We start from the raw sequence: 7,478 nt of genomic DNA, 5'->3' as shown, positions 1-7,478 counted from the left end.
TTTTGCACCATTTGCATAAACCGCGTCAACCTTCGAATATGTCAAACGCATCGACGTAATCGGACCGACGTAAGCCCGATGTCGAACTATAGAAAATCGGGCGATCGTCGTGCTCCTTATTTTGGTCTTCTTCTTCTTGTTATATTCGTTTGAGTTTTTTTTCTTTTCAAATGAAAACAATAACAGCAATATTTTTTGCTTCAGAATTTTTATTAACGTCAAATTTTTTTAAAGTACTAATCCTTACAATATTTATAAATTTTTGATGTATGCATGTAGGGTTAGTGTACGTGCAATGGCACCAGTTGTTTGTTCCTCAGAAAAGTACTAAGGAAGGTATTAAGAGTATACTTGTTCAAACTTATGAGCATTTCAAGCAGACACCTACATCAAAGTCGAGAACCATTAGTTTGGTTATTCCGTACCGTTGCGTGACTCTACGGCACAAATTAGTTTGGTGTCGTTGGCTCTGATTCACCACACACCACCAGAACCGCCCGATTCTAGTGCAACCAGGTTACGATGAACTCACCAATTTTTACGTCCCACAGCTTGACGGTAGCGTCGTCGGAGCTGATGATTACGAAGCGGGAATTGAACTGCAAACAGGTGACCGCCGATTGATGCTTGTTGGGGCTAGATAGCGTTTGCAAGCACTGACCAGTGATGATATCACAAACCGTGACGGTCGAGTCAGCATTCCTCGATAACAGAATATTTTGCCGGAGCTGCATACCGGATGTTAAACCCTGGTGACCCATCAGAGCATGTTTGCAACTTCCCATTTCCGAGTCACATACGCGAATCGACGTGTCCAGCGAGCCATATACGACGTGAACACCATCAAACTGTAGCGAGTACACCCGATTAGTGTGGCCTTGAAGCGTATGGAGATACTCTTGTCGTTCAGGATTCCACACCCTAACTATGTAGTTGTAAGCTCCCGAAACTACTAGCCTACCATCGCACTGAACACAGCAAACAGCACATGTAGGCAAGTGCCCTCGGTAACGTCCCAGACTCGTAGAGTTGCATCGCGGGAACCACTGACGACTTTATTCTGTGTAAATGCATACAACGAACAGTCAAAGTGTGGCCATACAGCGTATGCAACAGTTGGCCAGTTTCCCACTCCAACTCCATCATGTGTTGTCGCATGTACGCCGCTTTCCATTGATACGAAATAGAAGGCAAATTGCCGGCACGGCCCCGTTTCAGACGGTTACCTCCTATCGCTTTCATCATGTTGACAGCTTCCTTGCGTTTTTCGGCTAGGAAAAACCAATTGAGACAAGTTTGCGCTTCCGATGCAGTCTTGGTGTATGTGCGTTATTTACTGTAGTCGCCGTGCTTCCGGAGCCGGGATCATGAGCGAGAATATCTTCCGCAGCATCCCTGTGAGCAACGTCTCGTGAAGGCCGTTCGTCCTCGCTGCTTGCAAGACCGCTGAGGCCGGTGCCACCAGGTCCTTCATCATAATCTCGGCATTTGCAAATTTCCGCATTCGATCCTTCCTCACAATCGGCCCAGTTCATCGCAGTCGTGCTTTTCTACAGCAGCAGCCAGTTCTAGTGACATGGACATAAGGTACTTCTGTGAAATTGATAAATAGAATCACATTAATTTTCGATAAAATGATATCGGTGATAAACGAAGTTCAATTTTGTACGTACCGAAATCTAAACTAGTCCACAGGAAAATCATACGTGGAGCAATGGGACTCGTCCAACTCGGACGAGTTTGCAATTGTAATTTTGCAGTAGCATGATGGCCTGATGATGACAGCTTCTGGGAAGGTTAATGTGTCTGGATTAGTATCGAGCGTGGACTATCGTATAGATCAGGTTTAAACAATTTTACCCAAGAAAGTCTTTCACAACTGTCAAGAAAACGAATAAACTACCAAATGTGATGACTCCGCTCAACACCTGAAAAAAACGGCATCGTGATTAAATTTTAATAGATTATACACTGGCTGTTTACCTAAAGCTACAAGTTGAATTGACCCAGATTTCTTAGTGGTTGTCGTAGAACGAAGTACAACGATAGTAGGCAGGCACATGGAATATCCAGTCGAAAGCACATTTTGTAAGCTAAGTCGTCCAGGAGAGTAATGACGATTTCCGCATTGGTTTTTGTTATTAGTTCATGCTCAAAATATGCTGAAATTCACCTCGGAAACGCCATCGTGGCATCAATCGGTATATTTTGAAAACTACCAGATTTTTGTAGAACATGATAAGCAGCTTCGTAATGCTGAGCGTCCGGATGATTTTCCGTAGAAACGTAGCATGGTATAGTGGCGGTGTGGTATGTTTGCGTCTTTGACTGTCCGCAGACAGAGCGAGTTTTGAACTTCTTCTTTGTAAGGAAGTATATTTCAATATCTGAGTTTTTCAGTTGCTGTGATTGATACTTCCCAAATATCGTACTGGTGTGATTTTCATTACAAGCTTTTTGATTGTTTACCGACCGGATTCAGTACTCTGTACATCTAACTGTTAGTGTGTACCATCGACTCGATGATTTATCGGATGACTAACTTTGCTGACCTAAGCCACTGTACGTCGCAATTTAAAAACAAAACATCGGGCTGAGTATGTTCGAACAAACTTGTACCCCAGATTCTGTAGTCGAGAACAAAAATTACTGCCGGTGGGCGAGTTGTCGCTGGTACCATTCCGAGCGCAATGCAAATGGTGCCTAGAACGTTTTCTTCTACAGTCGACGACACCGATACGTAATGTATCTAAGCTGGTCTTAGATTTTCTTCAATCGCTTGAGTACTCCTTCTTTGTCAGGAATCAGACTACATATTCTTCTTTACAAAATGTCTTGATAAACTACTTCATTGTATAGGCAATCATCAGCGTACCTTGTATCAACGATGAGAGCATCTAAAGTAAAAAGCATAAATTGAATTCATGCAAAAAATATATATCATGGAACTCACAATCAGCAAATAATGGAAACCTTGGACACTGTTAAGGATTTCGTTTCCAGTATTAGAAAGTATTTAACGCAGTGTCCACTTTAGACCGGTGTCGATAGCAAATGACATGTATTTGGCATTTCTGTTTTAACAGCATCCTTTGGTTTGGTAATGAATGGTGAGTAATCGAGGCAGACAATGTTTGGCATATTTGGATGAAAAGGGTGCTGGAGGGGCACTCGATTCAACCACCATCGCAATCGAAAATTTGTTGGATGATGTCTGCGACCGATTTGATTAACACCTATGAATAAATAAATAGTTAAAAATTAGAATACGGAAGCAATGTAGTGTAATTTATTGATTTACCTAGATGGCATAATCGAGTTGATTTTAGCATGCGTATCGATCCTTTTTGTGATGCATGCGCACGTGCATACTATCGCGGAGTCGTCATTACGGTCCTGATGAATACGGTTTCTTGATAGGCGTCCAAAGCAATCGACTCATGGGCACGTGTTAACATGGCACGATCTTTCGAGAAGTCGATAATTTCGTCACTAGTCAGTAGCTGCATAATCAATGCCTGATCTTCGATTTTAAATAATTCAGTGTAGTGTTGTCGGAACCGGATACAATTCGGTTGCTGCAGAACTGAAGGCACGTGATAACGTGGTTGTCGTGACGTTTTAGTACCATAACCGTACGAATAGGTCTCGAGCGCCAGTTCAACTCCATGATGTGTTGTCGCATGTACGCCGCTTTCCATTGAGACGAAATAGAAGGCAAATGGCGTTTCAGGCGGTTACCTCCCATCGCATTCATCATGTTGACAGCTTCCTTGCGTTTTTCGGCTAGGAAATACCAATTGCGACAAGTTTGAGCCGCACGGAGAAGATCTTTTGGTTTCAGGTAAGACAGCACTTGAAGTGTGAGCTCCTTCGATAGAAGTGAAAAATCTCGCTGGAATTGGGGTTCGATAACCTTCATCATCTGCCGCACCTGGGTCGGGTCGCAATGTTCAATCAGCAGATCTACTGCAACCAGCCGTTCGACGGGAGTCCATCGCTTGAATTTTTGCAACCAATCGTTTACCTCGGGAGGAGGATTATCTTAGGGGTCTTTCGCTCTCCCATCGTTGAGGATGTTTGCGTTGTAGTAAGATTAGATGGACTGAGTAAAGTTCTCGGCGAACTGGTACTATCTAAAGCTAACTGTTTACGTCTACTAAAGTTGAGGGACTCCGAGCTTGTGTTGTCACAGTGATTCCCCATACCGCCTACGATTTCGGATCCTATAGTACGATCGGTGCTGCTTCCGAACAACGCCCGATTTTCAGTCAATTTGCGCTTCCGATGCAGTCTTGGTGTTTGTGCGTTATTTACTGTAGTCTCCGTGCTTCCGGAGCCGGGATCATGAGTGAGAATATCTTCCGCAGCATCCATGTGAGCAACGTCTCGTGAAGGCCGTTCGTCCTCGCTGCTTGCAAGTCGATAGCAAATAGCGATAGTCTGCGACCGATTTGATTAATACCTATGAATAAATAAATAATTAAAAATTAGAATGCGGAAGCAATGTAGTGTAATTTATTGATTTACCTAGATGGCATAATCGAGTTGATTTTAGCATGCGTATCGATCCTTTTTGTGATGCATGTGCACGTGCATACTATCGCGGAGTCGTCAAATATTACAGTCCTGATGAATACGGTTTCTTGATAGGCGTCCAAAGCAATCGACTCATGGGAACGTATTAACATGGCACGATCTTTCGAGAAGTCGATAATTTCGTCACTAGTCAGTAGCTGCATAATCAATGCCTGATCTTTGATTTTCAATAATTGGTACTTGAAACCACCAACTAGATGCATTTTCTACAACTTGCAGCGAATCATCAGCGTAACCTGTGTAATCAATGAGAGCTCCTGTTGTCAAATCATACATTAATTGAGCGAATGAAAATAAAAGTCACAAGGGCAGAACATGCTTCGTGAAACCCGTTTCAAACATATTTTTTTTGAGGTCGCTAGCCGTGCATTGAAGAATGCCTAAAACTCTGCCCGTCGAGTCCAGTCCGTCATCTGTCCGTCTCGTTCTGTCGTGTCTGGGGCTTCCAGGTTACATGCATTCACCAGACGAGACTAGCTTATGTCAGCTTAATTGTACACTGGTTTCGTAGAATCGAGGCGATCATCGAAATGATATATCCTACGAGTGAATGCACTTGGCCCAGTCACCTGTCGAGCAATTGTATATTTGCGTGTGTGAATGTTTACGTGTGTATGGGAAGTGTTGCATGTTGAGATATGTGTGTTACCTGTAAATAATATGTTAATACAATTATGCATGATGTTAAAATAAGACATGTGTAATATGCTACTTACAGTTTGTTGTTCGTTCCTACTTATCTGATTCAATTGAGTATGAAAGTACATCTCAATTTTTCTAAAACCTGGCGACGTTTGATGGCAGCGAATAGTCATTGTTGACAGCAATGTTGCCCTTTTATGTTAAATTATCTCAGAGAAGTCATCAGAGGAATATGACGCATGCGATTGAAAATAAATAAAATAAAATAAAGAGTAGAGTTAGTACTGTTATTGAATATTAATTGAACAACACATGTACCATACAATAAAACTACTTGGAACGTCCAAATGCCAGAAAATGATATATATTTACCATTAACGACAATTAACTCCGTTAGAAGTTTCTCATGCTATGCTGGACGGGAATGGATGATTGACGTGCATCGGTAAATCAATCGTACCTTCATTTATCCAATCCGAATGAATCGAATCGAATGCACGAATTGAACACCAGTAAAAAGTGACCAACGAATCCCAAGAAGGATCATCCACTATTCCATCATATAAGCCAGTTCTGCATCCATTCCCTTGTCTACATGTCACAATTACTCAGACGCCCACATACACAGATAGACACACGGCTAGCACATAATTGTACACTAGTACCAAAAACTACAATTATTACAACACAACACAACTAATAGGGTTCTACTGTTATTTTTTTTTAATGCGCCTGTGCACGTTGCCGAGGTCGACCGATAAATCGACACACAATGACTTCCACTGCGAGCCCTGCTCACAAAGACTGCCGTTAAGCTGTTGAACAATGTCTGCAAACACTGCCCACAGAAAAAGTCAATCCACGGCGACCCGCCAATCGGCCACGCTAGTGTGCACAGGCTCTTAGTTGACTGTTAGTTTGGGCTGGTGCAGAGTATGAAAAAACACAAAACATAAAAAAGGCCCATAAGCCCTCTCGGTCTCCTCGATGCACCACTATCGAGGCGCAATGCAATAACCATCCTAAAGTAGGTGTCGACTCAAATATGCTTGAAGATGTTTGCAATACCGTCAAACCCGTCAACCTAGGAGAGGGTGAAACCCGTTTCAAACATATTAAAATATAAAAATCGGACAGAAATCCTTCAGCACAAGAATCGCTTAAAAAGTTCTCACCCGTAAAACTCGGCAAAGTTGAACCATCAGTATAAAATCCGGTCAAAAGTAAATAAATGACACGCGGGAGCATCCGTATATCGTGATGTTCAAGATTAAAAGTCGTCTTAAAAAACTACTTTGTAAGAATCGGAAATGTTTTTTTTCGGTTTTTATGCTGAAGGTTTTTTCATCCGACTCTTATAAAGGAGAGTCACTGTCCGATTTTTATACTTGAAGTTTGTTTCCGGTTTTTATATTCTAATATGTTCGAAACGGCTTCAACGAAGCATATTCTATCCTTGTGACTTTTTTTTGGGTCGCTCATTTTAACTTATACAATTGTATTTGATTTCTTAGTTATGACAGCATCGTAATTTAAAAATGTTTGGTACGGAATAAGCTCGCGCCTCCAGATTGTACCATCGAGAACAGCCAATCACAGGCCGTGTCACTAAAAACATATCGGGCACAATGGCAGCTACATTTTACGTTTCTTCAGCGATCGATAACAATATATAGTTCACTAAGTCATTAAATGATGGAGGTGGTTTTATCAAAGCTGATCCAGCTAGCATAGCATAACCGATGCAGTTAATGAGAGTTTCTGTAATAAAAGCATACATTAAATTAATGCAGAAAAAAAATCAGTGAGGTCTTGGCTTATAATCGGCAGGCCGTCTAGTTTGATTATTGAAAGAGGGAATATGTTTGTAAAGTGGTATATAATTTCTTAATCATTTTAGATAGTATGGTACACGCGTCAGCTCCTTCGTTGTCTCAAACACCAGTTTTGAAGGGATTGCCGAGTTTGATGGTATCCGATTATATGAGGCGATCATAGCCAGCTGGAGTATACATAAGGAAAGTATCAAAAGAGTTCTTGAGTTTTGAAAGGTCAAGTGAAACACTTCCACTAAAACGAAAACTATAAATATTATTAATACATGTTACGTAGGTAAGTGATTCCAGGTACGGATTGGAGCTAATTCACGGTACGGTTTGGGGTTGGATCTCTCATCAGTCTAGTTACTTAGCATAATTATTATAGAAAATGATGTTGGGGATTATTCTGACCCACAT

The 7,478-nt window shown here is 41.6% G+C and overlaps 1 pseudogene; it reads right to left on the bottom strand.

Annotated features, from left to right (window-relative positions):
- Positions 1-223: 223 nt before the first annotated feature.
- LOC131695317 (F-box/WD repeat-containing protein 7-like) lies at positions 224-3,092 on the bottom strand (annotated as a pseudogene).
- Between the last annotated feature and the right edge of the window lie 4,386 nt (positions 3,093-7,478).

Source organism: Topomyia yanbarensis, unplaced genomic scaffold (assembly GCF_030247195.1).
Source record: "Topomyia yanbarensis strain Yona2022 unplaced genomic scaffold, ASM3024719v1 HiC_scaffold_357, whole genome shotgun sequence".
NCBI classification, from domain to species: domain Eukaryota; kingdom Metazoa; phylum Arthropoda; class Insecta; order Diptera; family Culicidae; genus Topomyia; species Topomyia yanbarensis.
This window is presented reverse-complemented; position numbering and strand designations above follow the sequence as displayed.